We start from the raw sequence: 16,720 nt of genomic DNA, 5'->3' as shown, positions 1-16,720 counted from the left end.
AAAAGACAGCGCTGCTCCCTCTTTTATTCTCGGATCACTTGCTCTTTGGGAAGCCAGTTGCTGTACTCTGAGAACGAGCAAGCAGCCCTATGAAAAGTCTCACATGGTAGAAATTGAGGCCTCCAGCCAACAGCCACAGATGGAGCCTTGTGCCAGCAGTCATGTGAGTGAGTTCTAGATGTTGGAACTAGATCTTCCAGTCTCAGTCAAGCCTTCAAACAATGAAGTCCCAGCTTACAGCTTGATTGCAAACTTCAGGACAGTCCCTAAACCAGTCATCCCGCTAAGTCACTCTTGAATCCCTAAACCACAGAAACTGTGAGGTAGTAAGTACTTGCTGTTTTAAGCCACTGCATTTTGAAGTAATTTGTTATATGGCAATGGATAACTAATCCGGGTAGAAGGCCGGGAGCTCTCCATCCACACTTCTCTTTTCATGTGGTCTCAGGGCCTGTCTATGTGGTTTTCTGAATGGGCCAGTTTGAGTTTTCTGGAAGTAATGTAGCTGCACTGCTTATATCACAGGTGGCAAACACGAGGCCCACAGGCCAAATCCAGCCTCCACCTTGCTTTATCCAGCCCGGCACCTTGTTTCTACCCGGCAGCAGCACTGAGCTCCTTCCCCCTAGTTAAGAAGTGTTACATTTCTACAATCCTAAAATTACATTCAGCCCTTTGAAGGCAACCGCGAGGCTGATGTGGCCCCAGTGAAATGAGTCTGACACCCCTGCTATACAGTGATGACTTCTAACTTTATAACTCTGCTAATCGATTGTACTATTCAAATTCCCTGTTGGGTGTGGCATTTGGCTTAAATGTAGAAGACTAGCAGTACAGAGGATTGGATTTTCCGAAGATGGCTGCAACAGCATTTTCCATCCAATATGCTCTTCATACAACACAACTTCGACACTCCTCCCATCAAGGGTTAGAGGTATAGGACCTCTCCTCTTAAAACCTGACAGCTGTGGTGGCTATTTTAACTAGTAGAGCATACAGTGGTGTTATGTGACTTTGGAAAATAAGTCATACAAGGCCTCTCAGTACCAAGTAAGCAGCCATCATATAAGCCAGGGTGTCAAACTCATTTTCACCGGGGGTTACATCAGCTTCGTGGTTGCCTTTGAAGGGCTGGAATAATTTTAGGACTGTGAAAATGTAACTACTCCTTAACTGTTAAGGAGTTGAAATTACACTCAGCCTTTTGAAAGCAACAGCGAGGCTGATGTGGACCCCAGTGAAAATGAGTTTGACACCCCTGCTCTAGGCCATAAAACACTTTGCCCAGAAAAATGAGAACAGCCCAATTTCCAAGAAGGAGTTACAAAAAAAAAACAAAAAAAAAACAAACCCACTTAAAAAACAATGAAACTTACATTTCTTTCTATACCTATCAGGAATAGACTAACATTTTGAAAGGTAGTTTATATTTTTATTATTTAATTTTTAAGTATATTTTATTTTTTTAAGATTTTTTTTTATTTTTAGACAGAGGGGATGGGAGGGAAAAAGAGAGGTAGGGAAACATCAATGTGTGGTTGCATTTTGCATGCCCCCTACTGGGGACCTGGCCTGCAACCCAGGCATGTACCCTGACTGGGAATCAATCCCATGACCTTTTGGTTTGCAGGCCGGCACTCAATCCACTGAGCCACACCACCCAGGGCTTAAGTATATTTTATTGATTATGCTATTACAGTTGTCCCATTCTTTTTCCCCTTTTTATGCCCCTCCACCTGTGTGCTGTGACTGTTCAAGACCTGACAGGTTCATGGTATTTGGGCAGATGGAATACTATTCACGGAGCTGTAGGGGTGTCTGACATACCTTTATTCACAGGTGGGTAAGCCACACACGCTGCAAGCCGCGTGTCCCCCTGCATGTCTCTGCATGGCACACGTCGTGGCCCTTGCTCCCCAGCATGGCACCCAGCAGGGAGTCCCTACTGGCTTAAGTACTGGAGGCAAACAAAACTGGCTTTAACCCAGAAAACTATATAACATACCATAACTGCTCATGTGAGCCCACTTCATGTTATGGGAACAGTCTTCAGACCCAGTCTCAAGGCTATGAGAACACTACTTATCAGGCCCCTCCAAGGCTATGGGAACCCTGCTTCCTTAGTTACCCAGACACCTGGGTAAGGAAACCAGACCGCCTCCTCTTACCCTACAGCCTGGTACCTCCATTCTCTCCAGCATTCCCCTCACCCTTAGTTCATGCCCATAGGTCATACATATAAGTTCTTCGGCTTCTCCATTTCCTATACTAGTCTTAACCTCCTCCCATCTATTTTATGCCTACCAATTATGCTTCTTATTTCTTGTACTTTTTCCCCTATCCTTCCCCTCTCCCTCCCCATTGATAACCCTCCATGTGATCTCCATTTCTGTGGTTCTGTTCCTGTTCTAGTGTTTGTTCAGTTTGTTTTTGTTTCTTAAGGTTCAGTTGTTGATAGTTGTGAGTTTGTTGTCATTTTTATCTTCATAGTTTGATCCTCTTCTTTTTCTTAGATAAGTCCCTTTAACATTTCATATAATAAGGGCTCGGTGATGATGAACTCCTTTAACTTGACCTTATCTGGGAAGGACTTTATCTGCCCTTCCATTCTAAATGATAGCTTTGCTGGATAGAGTAATCTTATACGGAGGTCCCTGCTTTTCATGACTTGGAATACTTCTCTCCAGCCCCTTCTTGCCTGTAAGGTCTCTTTTGAGAAATCCGCTGACAGTCTGATAGGCAGTCCTTTGCAGGTAACTGCCTCCTTTTCTCTTGCTGCTTTTAAGATTCTCTCTTTATCTTTAATCTTGGCTCATGTAATTATGATGTGGCTTGGTGTGTTCCTCTTTTGGTCCAACTTCTGTGGGATTCTCTGAGCTTCCTGGACTTGTATGTCTATTTTCTTTGCCAGATTGGGGGAAAGAAAATTTATTTATGTTGCTTTGTTTATTATGTTTTCAAATAAGTTTTCAATTTCTTGCTCTTCGTCTTCTTCTGGCACCCCTATGATTTGTATGTTGGAACATTTAAAGCTGCCCCAGAGGTTTTTAAGCCTCTCCTCATTTTTTAAAACATTTTATTCACTTATTTTTTTTTAGAGAGAGGGGAAGGGAAGGAGAAAAAGTGGGAGAGAAACATCAGTGTGTGGCTGCCTCCCATGTGTCCCCTACTGGGGACCTGGCCTGCAACCCAGGCATGTGCCCTGACTGGGAATCGAACCAGCAACCCTTTGTTTCACAGGCCCGCGCTCAATCCACTGAGCTACACCAGCCAGGGCTCTCCTCATTTTTTTGTATTCTTGTTTCTTCATTCTGTTCTCGTGAAATGTTTATTTCTTCCTTTTGTTTCAAATCATTTATTTAAATCCTGGCTTCCTCCCTTTCACTGTTGGTTCCCTGAATATTTTTAATTATTTTACTTTGTATAGCCTTCACTTCTTCCTTTACTTTTTGGCCATACTCAATTATTTCTGTGAGATCCTGATTGCAGGTGTTGTGAACTCTGCATCTGAGAGGGTGGCTATCTCCTAGTTGCTTAGTTCCCTTTCTGGGATTTTGATCTGCTCTTTCATTTGGGCCATATTTCTTTGTCTCAGCACACCTGTTATGGTGTAAGGGGCCTTAGGTATCCACCAGGGTGGGGAAACCCACTTCACTGGGTTGTTGCACTATAACTGAGGGAGGGGCCAGAGAGAGAATGATGCCTCTTGTTTGGCTCTTGCCCTGGTTTTCAATCACTTCCCTGGCTTCCCAAAAGTAGATTGTGCCCTTTCTGGTGCTGATTCCCAAGTGGGTGGGCTTGTGTACATTGTAGGATCCTGTGGGCACCTCCAACAAACTCTCCTGTGAGGCTGGGAGTTTCTCCTGCTGCCACAGCCCCCACAGATTCTTACAGCCAGAGGTTTTGAGGCTTTGGTTTCCCATGCTGGAACCCTGGGCTGTGATGTCTGTTCACTCTCCAGTTGTTCTTCCTGGGTTATCTGCACTTGAATGTGGGATATCCTGGTCCACCATCCATCCCCTTGTCAACTGCCCTGTCTCCTTGGCTGCCCATCTACACCACTCCTACCAGTCTGGATGAGTGTTTCTTTAACTCCTTGGTTGTCAGACTTCCATACAGTTTTATTCTCTGGCAGTTCAGGTTGATTTTTTTTTAATTAGTCATTATCCTTCTCTTGGCTGTGTGAGGAAATGAAGCGTGTCTACCTATGCCTGCATCTTGGCTGAGCTAATCTGCTCTTTAATTTGGGCCATATTTCCTTGTCTCAGTGCACCTGTTACATTATAAGAAGCAGAGGCTTTGGTATTCCCCAGGGCGGGACAATCCACTTCACCAAGTTATGACACTGTATGTCGGGAACAGGCCAGAGAGGGAACAATGCTGCTTGCTCAGCTCTTGCCCCACTTTCAAGAAACTGGCAGTTTCTCCTGCTGCCACAACCCCCGCAGGTTTTTACAGCCAGAGCTTCTGAGAATTTATTTCCCTGCACTGGAACCCTGGGTTGCACAGTGGAAGTGCAGAGGAAGCAAAGTGTATTTACCTACACTTCCATCTTGGCCAGAACTCCTTGAAAGTAGTTCAAAATAAGTTTTTAAAAATCTAGCAAATCTAGCTAAAAAATAGACTACCTGTTAGTTATCATTATTTAAATACAAATCTTAACATAGTAAAGAAAATGTTTATATCCAATTCTTTTCACTGGAATAGAATTGTTGTCCTAACAAATCCTACTCAAAAGTCAAATAACACAGGTGTCCTGCAAGCATTCAAGGCCAGGCCGTTTCGCAAGAGATTTGGGCAGATGGAAAAGTATACGCAGAGCCTTTGGGATATCTGACATGCCTTATTCCAGGGTGGGGCAGTCCACATGCAACCCAAGCCGAGAGTTATACCACGGGAGGTCCCGATTCACTTGTGTACTAAGTGCACACAAAGCCGGCAAGGCACCAATACTAACCTTCAGATTATATAACTGAGGTTCATTCTATACATGCAGGCCCCTGTTCAAGGTAATATGAACACTGCTAAGTTATGTTTTCCCAGACATCCCAGTGAGGGAGCCTGACTGACTTCATTTTTCCTATGACAGGAAAGTCTCTTTCCTGCTTCTCATTATTTGTAGTTATGATAGGTAAAGATAAATAATAATATCTGACTTTCTGAGCACTTACTACTTGTCATATACTGTTCAAACTGCTTTGATTAAGCAAGACTAATGGGCATTGGTCCATCATTCCTAATATTTGCAATTTAGATTAATCTGACATTAAGTGGCTTGATTCATATTTTGTCTTAGTCCCTCATGAAATTGTTAATCAGGAGCAGGTTTTATGGGCAACTTCAATAATTTAGTAAATCATTAGTTTCACCAAGATTCTTTATACAATGACACATGGAAAAACACGAGTCCAATGAACACTTCTCCACTAGAATGAGCCTTACGGGCAGGGGCTTCGTTTCCCTTGACCTCTGCCGTATTCCCCGTTTCGGGAATAATGCTCAGCACAAAGTATGTGCTCAGGAAGATCTGCTGAATAAAAGGGATGAAAGAGCATGACAAATGTGCACACTTATGAAAGCAATAAAGGTTACCCAGGTTTGTCACTACGTATTCTTCTCAAGGGAACTGGATGTGCATCACATAAAGGAAAAGGGGATTTATCACTGACAAGTCTTTAAATACCAGCAGACCTCTCATACTTGCATTTCAAAGCATAATCTCTTTGGTTTTATTATTGTTGAAGCTTATCATGGGTCTCCCACAGCATATCACTAACAAATTCAAGCCACAGAATTCCCATCTGCTATTGAAGCTATTACTCTGGAAAGAAAAAAGAATCTTGCTGAATAGGGACACCTGCTGGTTAAAATGCAATGTTTCTACCCTTAAACTACTACATCTAGATGAACAAAGAGATTTGGGCAATAAAGTTTTGAGTAACACAGAGAACATGTGACACTGCTTTCAAATAATCTCCTTCCACCAGAGCAGTAACAAAGGGTTTCCCAAATAGTGATGCTATTTGAAAAAAATAACTGAGCTGTCCTATAATCAGTAGCTATTGCCAAAGAATGGAAATGGCTAGCTCCCTGGTTTTCTGATTTAGGACACTTAATTATCTCTGATCTCAATAAACATTTAAGAGTCTACTAAGTTAAGGTACTGTGCCGTACGTGGGCAAACTGAGTCTATCACACAAGGCAGAGGTGACAGGTGGTGCAGCCATCTCCGGCATGTGCTAATCTCCAGCCTCAGAGGAGTAAATTTAAACTCAATGCCTGGGAGAGACTGAGCCTACCATTTACCAACACTGTGCCCTTACTGTTTTATAAATATTACATAGGCCAGTTGCTTTCTACAAATGTACCCCCACATTAGCTGAAAAAAATGCTACCCCATGCCCCTTACTGCGGAGATTTCTTCTCACCTTTCCAGTCTGCACTCAAATGTCTTCTCAGAAAGCCCTGTTCATAACTCCCTATGTAAAACTCACTTCCATAGCACTCAATTAGTACCCTTCTTAGAACAAATAAAACTTGGCAATTATTTATTGACTTACTAATATACTGTCTCTCTCCCTTATACATCAGGATATAAAGGAATAGGCCTTTGAATCTAGGTTCAGACATACTCTCAATTTTAGCAAAGTAATTCAACTGTATTTTTTTGCAACACAAAAATTTCAAGGACAAAATGAAAACTTTATCTTCATCGGCTGGGATTATCAAGTCTTAGCTCTCCACTCCCGTAACTGGAAGAGGCACTGATTTTTTACAATGTTTCATTAGTAGGTCTCGGTGAAGCTCTACTGCAAAAGGCAAAGAAATGAAGAGGGTATGAAGAGGTAGTGAACAGGTTGGAAATTTAAAAGAAGTGTGGAGATGAGACCCGGAGAACAGAAAAAGTGTTATAAGAGGCAGAAAAAAGCCTAGAAAAGGAATCTGAGGCAGAAGAGGATCTGGAAGAGCCTGGTGTGTGGGCCTAACTCCAGTTTGTTCATTCCTCTACTAGCACAGGAATCCTCATTACCTCTCTGGAAGTTCCGAAAGGCCTCCCAGTGTTTACCCATCATCTGTATTAACAGTCATCTGTATTAACAGAGATTGTGTAGAAAGCAAATGAACTACCTACCAACTGTATTTTTCATTTATCTTGAACAAAAGCCTTTACAAACATCACTTTTTTCTGAGTCACACCACCCAGGACACAAGACAATCATGAAACAACAGAAACTACTTGTCAGTATTTGTAAGATTTTTTAATATTAATACATCATTCTCTCATAAAATAAATGTAGTTGCATTAATATTTTATCAATGATGAAGTTCATAAAAGTGTAGTAAAAAATCTGGAATCCAACAGTTAATTACAACTAGCTAATGCAGCAAATACCATGACTGTGCTGTAAACACTTTGATAATATATAATAACTTCTATTTGGGATAGAACAAGTTCTCATGATTTTTCAACATAATATTTAATTCCCAATTAAATAAATCCTAGGATAATATTTAAAAATGTATGCATTTCCTAGTGACTAAGTAACGAGGTAGGAATAACCTAGAAGTATAACTGCAGAAAGTTGCCCTAGGATTCAAATTACGTTATGGATAATCTTAAATTGATATGCAAAGTAAAGATACGTAGCTGTTCCCTGGTTGGGTAGCTCAGTGGATTGAGCGCGGGCCTGCGAACCACACGATCGCGGTTCGATTCCCAGTCAGGGCTCATGCCTGGGTTACAGGCCAGTTGCCAGTTCCCAGTTCCTGGTTCCCGGCAGGGGATGCATGAGAAGCAACCATACATTGATATTTCTCTCTCTCTCTCTCCTTCCCTTCCTCTCCAAGATAAATAAATAAAATCTTTGAAAAAAAGATATGTAGCTGTTATTAAAAGTAGATTTACTTTTCTCTTTTATTATTAAAAAACCCACAAATTGGCAAACACCAATCTGTTCTATCTACAAGCTTGTTTTTTTTTTGTTTCTTTGTTTTTGACTCCATATATAGGAGAGATCATACAGTACACATCTTTCTCTGCCTGACTTATTTCATTTACTATAATAACGTCTGAGTCCACTCATATTATATCAAATGGCAAGAGCTCATTCCTTTCATGGCTGAATAATATTCCATTCTACATATGTACCAAATTCTCTTTATTTGTTCACCCACTGATAAACACTTCCTTACCTTAGCTATTGTAAATAATGTTGCAATGAATACGTGAGAGCAGATATCATTTTAACTTAGCGTTTTTGTATTCTTCCCATTAAATACCCAGAAGTGGAATTGCTGGATCCTATGGTAGTTCTATTTTTAATTTTTTGAGAAACCACTGTACTGTTTTCCATAATGGCTGCACCAATTTACATTCCACCAACAGAGCACAAGTGTTCCATTTTCTCCATATCCTTGCCAACCCCTTTTTAATTCTTGTCTGTTTTATTACAGCCATTCTAACAGATGTGAGCAGACATCTCATTGTGGTTTTGATTTCATTTCTCTGATGATTAATGATGTTATGCATTTTGTCATGTTGGCCATCTGTATGTCTTATATGGAAAAACGTCTACTCACATCTTCTTCCTATTTTAAAATAAGACTGTTCGGAGAGGTTTGCTGCTGAGTTGAATGAGTTCTTTAGGCATTTTGGATATTAGCCCCTTACCACATATGATTTGTAAATATTTCCCCCATTCAGTAGGCTGCCTTTTCATTTTGTTAATGGTTTCCTTTGCTGTGCAGTATTTTTAGTTTGAGGTAGTCCCTCTCGTTAATTTTGCTTCTGTTGCTTTTGCTTTTGGTGTCAAAATTCATTACTAAGACCTATGTCAAGGAGCTTACTGCCTATGTTTCCTTCCCAGAGTTTTACGGTTTCAAGTCTTATGTTTAAAATTTTAATCCCCTTTGAGTTAATTATTGTATATGGTTTAAGGCAGTAGTCCAGCTTCCTTTTTTTGCATGTTGACTGTCCAATTTTCCCAACACCATTTATTAAAGAGACTGTCCTTTTCCAGTTGTATACTCTTGGCTCCTTGGTAATTAGTTGACTGTATATGCATGGGTTTCTTTCTAGACTTTCTGATCCAAAGATCTATGTGTATGTTTTTATGCACATATCAGATTGTTTGAATTACTATAGCTTTGTAATATAATCTGAAATCAAGGAACACAATGCCTATAGCTTTGTTCATTTTTCTAAAGATTGATTTGGCTATTTGGAATCTTTTGAGGTTCCATAGAAATCTTAGAATTGCGTGTTCTATTTCTATGAAAAATATCATTAGAATTTTTTAAAATATTTTATTTATTTACTTTTAGAGAGAGGGGGAGGAGGGAGAAAAAGAGGGAGAGAAACAGCAATGTGTGAGAGATACATCCATCAGTTGCCTCTCTCATGCCCCCAGCTCAGGACCTGGCCTGCAACGCAGGCAGGTGCGCTGACTGGGAATCAAACCAGCAACCTTTCAGTTTGCAGGCTAGCACTCAATCCACTGAGCCACACTAGCCAGGATTCACTAGAATTTTTATAGAGATTACATTGGATCTGTATATTGTTTGGACAGTATGAACATTTTAACAATATTGATTCTTTTGGTTCATGAGTGCAGAATATCTTCTATTTATTTGCGTTTTCTTCAATTTCTTTCATTATTGTTTTATAGTTTTCAATATACAGGTCTTTCACCTCCTTAGTTAACTTTATTCCAAGGTATATTTATGCTTTTTAATGCAGTTGTGTATAGGATTTCTCCTCAGTTTGTGTAATAATAATCATATGTATGAAAGCATCAGATTTGTGTATGTTTTGTAGTCTGCAACACAACTTAATTCATTAATTAATTAGTTTTGCTTTTTGATGAAGTCTTTAGGGAACACATGTATCAGCCGCAAATAGTTTTACTTCTTCCTTTGCAATTTTGATACCTTTTATTTCTTTTTCTTGCCTAATTGCTCTCTGGCCAGGACTTCCAACACCATAGTGAATAAAAAGTGGTGAAAGTGGGTATACTTGTCTTGTTCCTGATCTCAGAGAAAAAGCTTTTAGCTTTTTACCATTGAGTATGATATTAGCTGTGAGCTTGTCATATATGGCCTTTATTAAATTGAGGTACATTTCCTCTGTACCCTTGTTGAATTTTTATCATAAATCGATGCTGAATTTACTTTTTTAAATTATGCATTAAATCAATGTTAAAATACATTGTCCTCTCCAAGGAAATACCAACAGACCTTGGGAAAAGGTAGTAACGATACTCATTAGGAAGGGAGAATTATGAAGATGCAAATGAGTTTTTTAGGGAATTAACTGCAGTATGCAGGCTGACCTAAGATTTTGCAAAAGAAAATGAGCAGCCAGACTATAATTTAGATATCGCTCTATTGGCCATAGTGAAAAGAACCCTATATGGTTATGCTTTATGCAAACTGTGGCTAACTAGGAACCACTCTCTCATTAATGATAATACTTTCATACATATGATTATTATTTCATTACAACTGCTCTTTAAGTAGCTTAATTGCTTTTCTGGGTCAGGAAGTTTCCATTTTCCAGTTCTTAAAACATGTCAGGCTCTGTACAAAGCAGGTTGAAATCATTATTCTGGGAGATAAATTTTATTATCCCATTTTCAAAAGCAAATGATGATTTAGGGAGGTGAAGCACCATATTCACGACTAGCAATGAAGCCAAGATTCACAATCAGGTCTGACTCCAACATCTATACTACAACACTGTCCTGTGGTTTTGCTTACATATTACTTATGTACTCATTAAAAAACTGAATGATGTATGTCATAACCACAATAGGATACAGAAAGTACCACAAATCTCTAATAAAGTTAGATGCAATAAAATGCTGTTTCTGGGATTTATTTTTGAAAATTGATCAAACATGTGCACCTTCCATTTCAGTTTCAACTCTGAAAACAGGTTCTGTTACTCTGATGGCATTACAAAGACCACTTGCAAAGGTGTATTTTATGAACTTCAGAAGGGTAGTTCAGATCATAGCTCTAGAGCTGAGGCTTCCATTCTGACTCATCCACTTATTTGCCGTGTGCCCTTGGACACACGGTATTCCTTCATTTCTTTTTAGTTCCTGTCTAAAACGGGATTAATTTGTAATAACTATACCCATGCATTTGGCAACTGCAAACATTAATTGAGTTTAATACATATAAAGCCAGAACTTTTGACATATAAGTTCTCAAAAAATGTTACCTCACATTGTCCAAATTTAGTCTTATTTAAGCCCATGCATACTTCCCTTTGTTTCAAAAACAGACTTTTTCTTTTAGAGCAATTTAAGATTTACTACAAAGTTCAGGGGAAGGTACAGATATTTTGTATATATACTTACCCCCCACCTTTGCCACAGGACACATGCACAGCCTCCCCCATTATCAACAATCCCCAACAGAGTGGTATATTTGTTACAAATGAGCCAACACTGACACATCATTAACACCCAAGTCCGTAGTTTACATTATGGTTCATGATTGGTTTGATACATTCTCTGGGTTTTGATAAATGTATAATGGTATGTATCTACCATTAGGGATCATACAGAATCATTTCACTACCTTAAAAATCCTGTGCTGTTTCTCTGTGTCCAGCCCTAGACCCTGGCAACTATTGATCTCTTCACTGTCTCCTTAGTTTTGCCCTTTCTAGAATGTCATATAGTTAATGTCAAAAGTTACAATATGTAACTTTTTCAGATTGACTTCTTCCACTTAGTGACAGGCAGTTAAGTTTCCTCCACGTCTTTTCATGGCTTGATAATTTGTTTGTTTTTAAGCACTGGCTAGTATTCCACTGTATTTAAAAATGTACCAGAATTTATCCATTTACCTCCTGAAGCACGTCTTGGTTGCTTTCAAGCTTTGACAAATATGAATATAGTTGCTATAATACCGAGGTGCAGGTTTTTACGTAGACGTAAGTTTCCAACTCATTTGCATAAATACCTAGGAGGGTGACTACTGGACTATATGGTAAGAACATGTTTAGTTTTATGAGAAACTGCCAAACGGTCTTCCAAACTGGTTGTAGCATTTTGCATTACCACTACCAACAAACGAGCATTCCCATACTCACTAGCACTTGGTGGTGTCATTGTTCTGAATTTTAGCATTTTGATAATTGTGTAATGCTATCTCATTGTTGATTAAGCATTTTTTCCTGAAATACAACATTTATGAGAAATGCACCCCCAAAGAATACAAGGGTGATGTAGACTACTAGCGAAACTGTACATCTGGCTTAAAATCTAATCAAACCTTTTTCTAAACGCATATCAGGTCACAGCTTGCTCCTCCCCCCATCCCAATATTCCTTTAATGAGGTAGTCTCACTTCCACCAAGTCTTTTTTTTCTGATCAAAGCCAGCTTTTTTCTTTTAAAAAATTTACTTTTACAGAGAGGGGGAGAGAAGAAGAAAGAGGAGGAAAAAGTCAATGTGTGGTTGCCTCACGTGGCCCCACTGGAGACCTGGCACAAAACCCAGGTATGTGCCCTGACCGGGGAATCCAACCCATGACCCGTTGGTTCACAGCCCATGCTCAACCCACTGAGCTACACCAGCCGGGGCTTTCACAAACTCTTTCAACTAAACTTCATATTCAAAGGAAACCGGGTTGCATAATCAAAGAGAGACAAAACAATACAGAAAAAGTCACTAAGTATTAACTTTATTAGCTATTTAAGACCAATTTACATGTATACATTCACATTCTTGATAGCCTCCATCTAACTTTTACAACAAATAGTGACTGCATTCCCATAGTGACATTGTAGGGTTGATCTGTCTACCCATAATTGTTGGATACAATTTATACTAACGAATTCTAATTTTCGAACTCCTGTAATCCCAGTCGATAAAAAGAGTACAATAAATCTAGTTTTATAAACAAGTAAAATGAGGGCAGAATCACAGACCTGTAATAGGCTTCAGACTATTCAATCCTCTGATTTTCAAAGCCCTGTAACTCTAAAAACAAAATCTTGGCCGGGGTCCCACGAAGTTTCTTAAAGGCAGGCCTGGGGGCGGGGTCTGAGTATTGCTGTTCTCTGAGATCTTCCCGGATAAAAAATCAGCCAGCGTAGAAAAGTACTTTAAGTCGACTGACTGTGCACTACAGAATAGCATCTTCCAACATTCAGGCTGCATTTCCCCAAGAATTGCATTGCATCACACGCCCAAACAGGTTACATGTGATTTTAAGCGTCTCACGCAAAGCAAAGGAAGCGTGTAGGGACACACACACAATTCCAGGCTTTCTTCTGCACTCAGACCCCGCTTTCAAGCCGTTCCTACCCGCCGCCCCCTCCGCTCCAAGCCCCGGGGAATTATGAAACTCGGCCGCGCACCACAAACATCGCTACAGAGGCCTGGCCTGAAGCTCCAAAAATTTGGGATCTTCATTACTGCAATAAACCGGGATCTTTTTTCGCGCTCCCACTCGGACGGAAGTGATGTAGCATCTCGCTCTCAGGGCCGTCCCAAAGGAGAGGAGAGCGGGAGGGGGAGCGTGCGGGGGCTGGGGGCGGGGCGCGGCCTTAGCTCCGTTTCCGGTGGCTTGTCGCGTCCGCTTACTCTAGCTGCAGCCACTCTTGCCCGTGGTTGCTTCCTCCATCCTGGTATTTTTTGGAGCCTTCATCCTGGTTCTTCCAAAGTGCCCGGACCCAAAACAGGAAGTAAGTGCGATGGAACCTTCAGGTTCCAACCGCCGCCAGGGCCGCTCCGCCCAGTGGAGTCTGTCCGGCCCCCTTGCTGTTCGCTTGCTCCCTCCGGCCGGCGCTAGCTGCCGGCCCCCGGGCACCGCGGGCGGGGTCGCTGCTGGGCCTTCGTGACGCTGAAGCTGCAGTCCCCGCACGCTCAGGCCAGGGCCTCCCTCTCGGGGCTGGGCCTATGGTGCTGGCTTGGGCTGTAGAGTAGGGTAACGAGCGGCCGCCAAGGCAGAGCAGTCCTGCGGGGGCGGAAAATGGCGGCGGCTTTGGAGGAGCTAAATGGCGCCGGGACCCCTGGGGGTGGGGTGGGCCGGGATCTTCGGTAGAGAATTGGGCCCGGGAATGCGGAGAGTGAGGAATCCTTCCTTGCTCCCTGTGGTGGTCTCTTTTTTCCTCCCTCTCTTTCTTTTTCCTTTTTTCTTGTTACCTTTTTGTTTGTATTATGTGGTTCAGTGAAGAAGAGGTGGGTCTCACCCACCCCTTCCACCTTGATTTTTTTTTTTTTTTTGGCCCCTTGTTTGCGTCTTAGATTCTTCTCCCATCATTTTAGAGTCACTGTCGCTCAGCTATTCATGGCCCAGGCAGAGGGACTCGGGGTTGCTGCTGGTCGAACTGTCTTCTCTTTTAAAAGGAGGGACATGGGCTGGATTGCGGGAAGACAGTCCTAAGCGACTAGAAAACCGTAATATGCGTTGGCAATAATTGTCAAGATTTGCCCAAGGTCTGAGGAAGTATTTAAATTTTTTAAATCTCCAATGTCCTTTAAAACAGACTTTAAATGTCTCTTAGGGACGTAGAATGTTTTTAGCCCGGGCTCCGGCGTAGATTTGAAAAGGGTGTCCCAATGCCTTTCTATGCAGTTGGAGGGTGATACTGTGTTTTTTAATAAAAATGATCGATGTCGATTAGGAGAGGGTGATAATATTATCAGGACACCCTGTCCTTGATTGAATTTGCAAATTTCAGTTTCAATGTGCGGTTGTTTTTTCCTGGCTTGATTGATGGTCGTGTACCTCGTTCCTGACAGTGGGCGAGGCTTCAGGTTGGGATATCCGACAACGCGCGTATTCCGTAGGATTACTTTCTAGTCATTGTTAAAGCATTGTCTAAATCATTGTTAGAATAGTACCATTTGTAATTTTTTCCATTTGTGATTTTTTTAATCTTTTGCTAATGATTATACCTTTAAGTCTTGTGATTCAATTAAACCACTTAGACCTTTTAAGATCCAGTCCAAGTAAGAAGAAAATAATCTTCCGTTGTGTTAAGTTTTACAAATAAAATCTATTTTTCTTTTTCAGTTATGGATTGTCCTATTTTTTTTTTCGTTACCTGAGCTTATTTGAGCTGGTTTTAAATTTGCGTTTCAAATAACTTTATATTACTATTTTAGTAATTCGAGCAGTTTGCCACCACTTTAATGGTTATAGACTGGTGATAATACACCAGCAACTCAGCTTTTTACTGTTACGTTGTAGCAGTGTTAAGAATTTTATTATAGTAGGTTAAGATTTAGAAATTTAGTTAAGACTTAGTGAAAAAATTAAAGTTACACTTCTTAACATTACAAAAACTGTCAGACTGAATTTTTAAAAAATAAAAATAGGCTGTCTGGTATGAGAATAAACTTTTCCCTTTATTCATAAGGGACAAAACACAATAGCTTGAGCCTTTCTGAAAAAGGCATTATTAGTTTGGGGGAAAGGTGCATTTTATGTTTTGTGGTTATTTCATTATTTTTATCTCCCGTATACTAAGTGCTTTTATTTGCCACCAAACAAACTAATTTTATTTTATTTTACTTTTTTACTATTTCAGTTGATAGGCTCATCCCAAAATGTGATGGGGGAGGGGGGTGGCTGATCTAGACTTGCATATCCAGCCTGCATCTCTTTAATTGATTGCTGTTGAGCTGGATGGTGGAGCCAGAATGCAATTGCCCTATCCTCATCAGCAGTTAATTAGTAAGTACTGGGCATTGCATACATCACTTAGAGCTTTACGTCCATACTTTAAGCAATTATATGAATAAATATATTGCTATGTAAACATTTTTCTCTGGGTGTTCAGGTTTTATAAGTATGCTGAGGGGAAGCATTTAAAAAGGTTTTGGAGTTAGGAGTTGAGCTTTGAAGGGAGAACATGGCTAGGAGATGGTTATGTCAGAGTAAAGTTGTCATTCTCTCTTTAAGATGGAGAAAGGTTATCTCATTTCACTTCAAGACAGATAAGTATATTTGTCAGGTTACTTAAATGTTACTAGTATTGAAATAAGAACGACAAAACTAGTCCTTACCTTCCCCATGTAATGCTTAGCTTCCCAGTCATTTCATTTATCTCTCCAGGATCTACAGATCTCAGTTTTTATTAATGTTGTAATAAATCTGTCCTAAAAGTTGCATCTTGTCATTTTGAACAGTTGCTTTTGCCATGCTCCTTTAAGTACATTGGGTTAACACTTGTGAAGATGAATAAGATAATGTGAAACAAGATTCCTTAGGGATTCACAACCTGGCACATAAATGTTAAAATATTAAGGGGTTGGGAAGTGTTTTGAAAGTGTGTGTTGTAAAGACATCAAAACTTTAGAACAGCCCTTGCTGCTGTGGCTCAGTGGATCTCGCGCCAAAGGGTCGCAGGTTCTTTGATTCCCACTCTAGGGCACATGCCTCTGTTGCAGGCCAGGTCCCCAGTGGGGAGTGCATGAGAGGCAACCACACGTTAATATTTCCCTCTCTCCCTTGCCCTCTCTAAAAATAAATAAATCTTTTGAAAAAATTCTAGAACAGCAATAAAGTATAGGAAGAGTTACACTTTAAATATATAGAAGCTGCCTATTTAATAATTTATACTGGGGGTTGTTAGCCTCCCTTCTCAAAATGGAGTTTTCTTTTCATACTCAATTTTATCACCATCACATTTTGCACTTTATTTTTCCATAAAAAAGGATTCCCTATTCTGAATGCTTTGCAATTTCAGCTC

This window comes from Sturnira hondurensis, unplaced genomic scaffold (assembly GCF_014824575.4).
Source record: "Sturnira hondurensis isolate 20B ecotype Veracruz unplaced genomic scaffold, ASM1482457v3 Scaffold0016462, whole genome shotgun sequence".
Lineage (NCBI taxonomy): Eukaryota > Metazoa > Chordata > Mammalia > Chiroptera > Phyllostomidae > Sturnira > Sturnira hondurensis.
Note: the sequence above shows the minus strand (reverse complement) of the source record.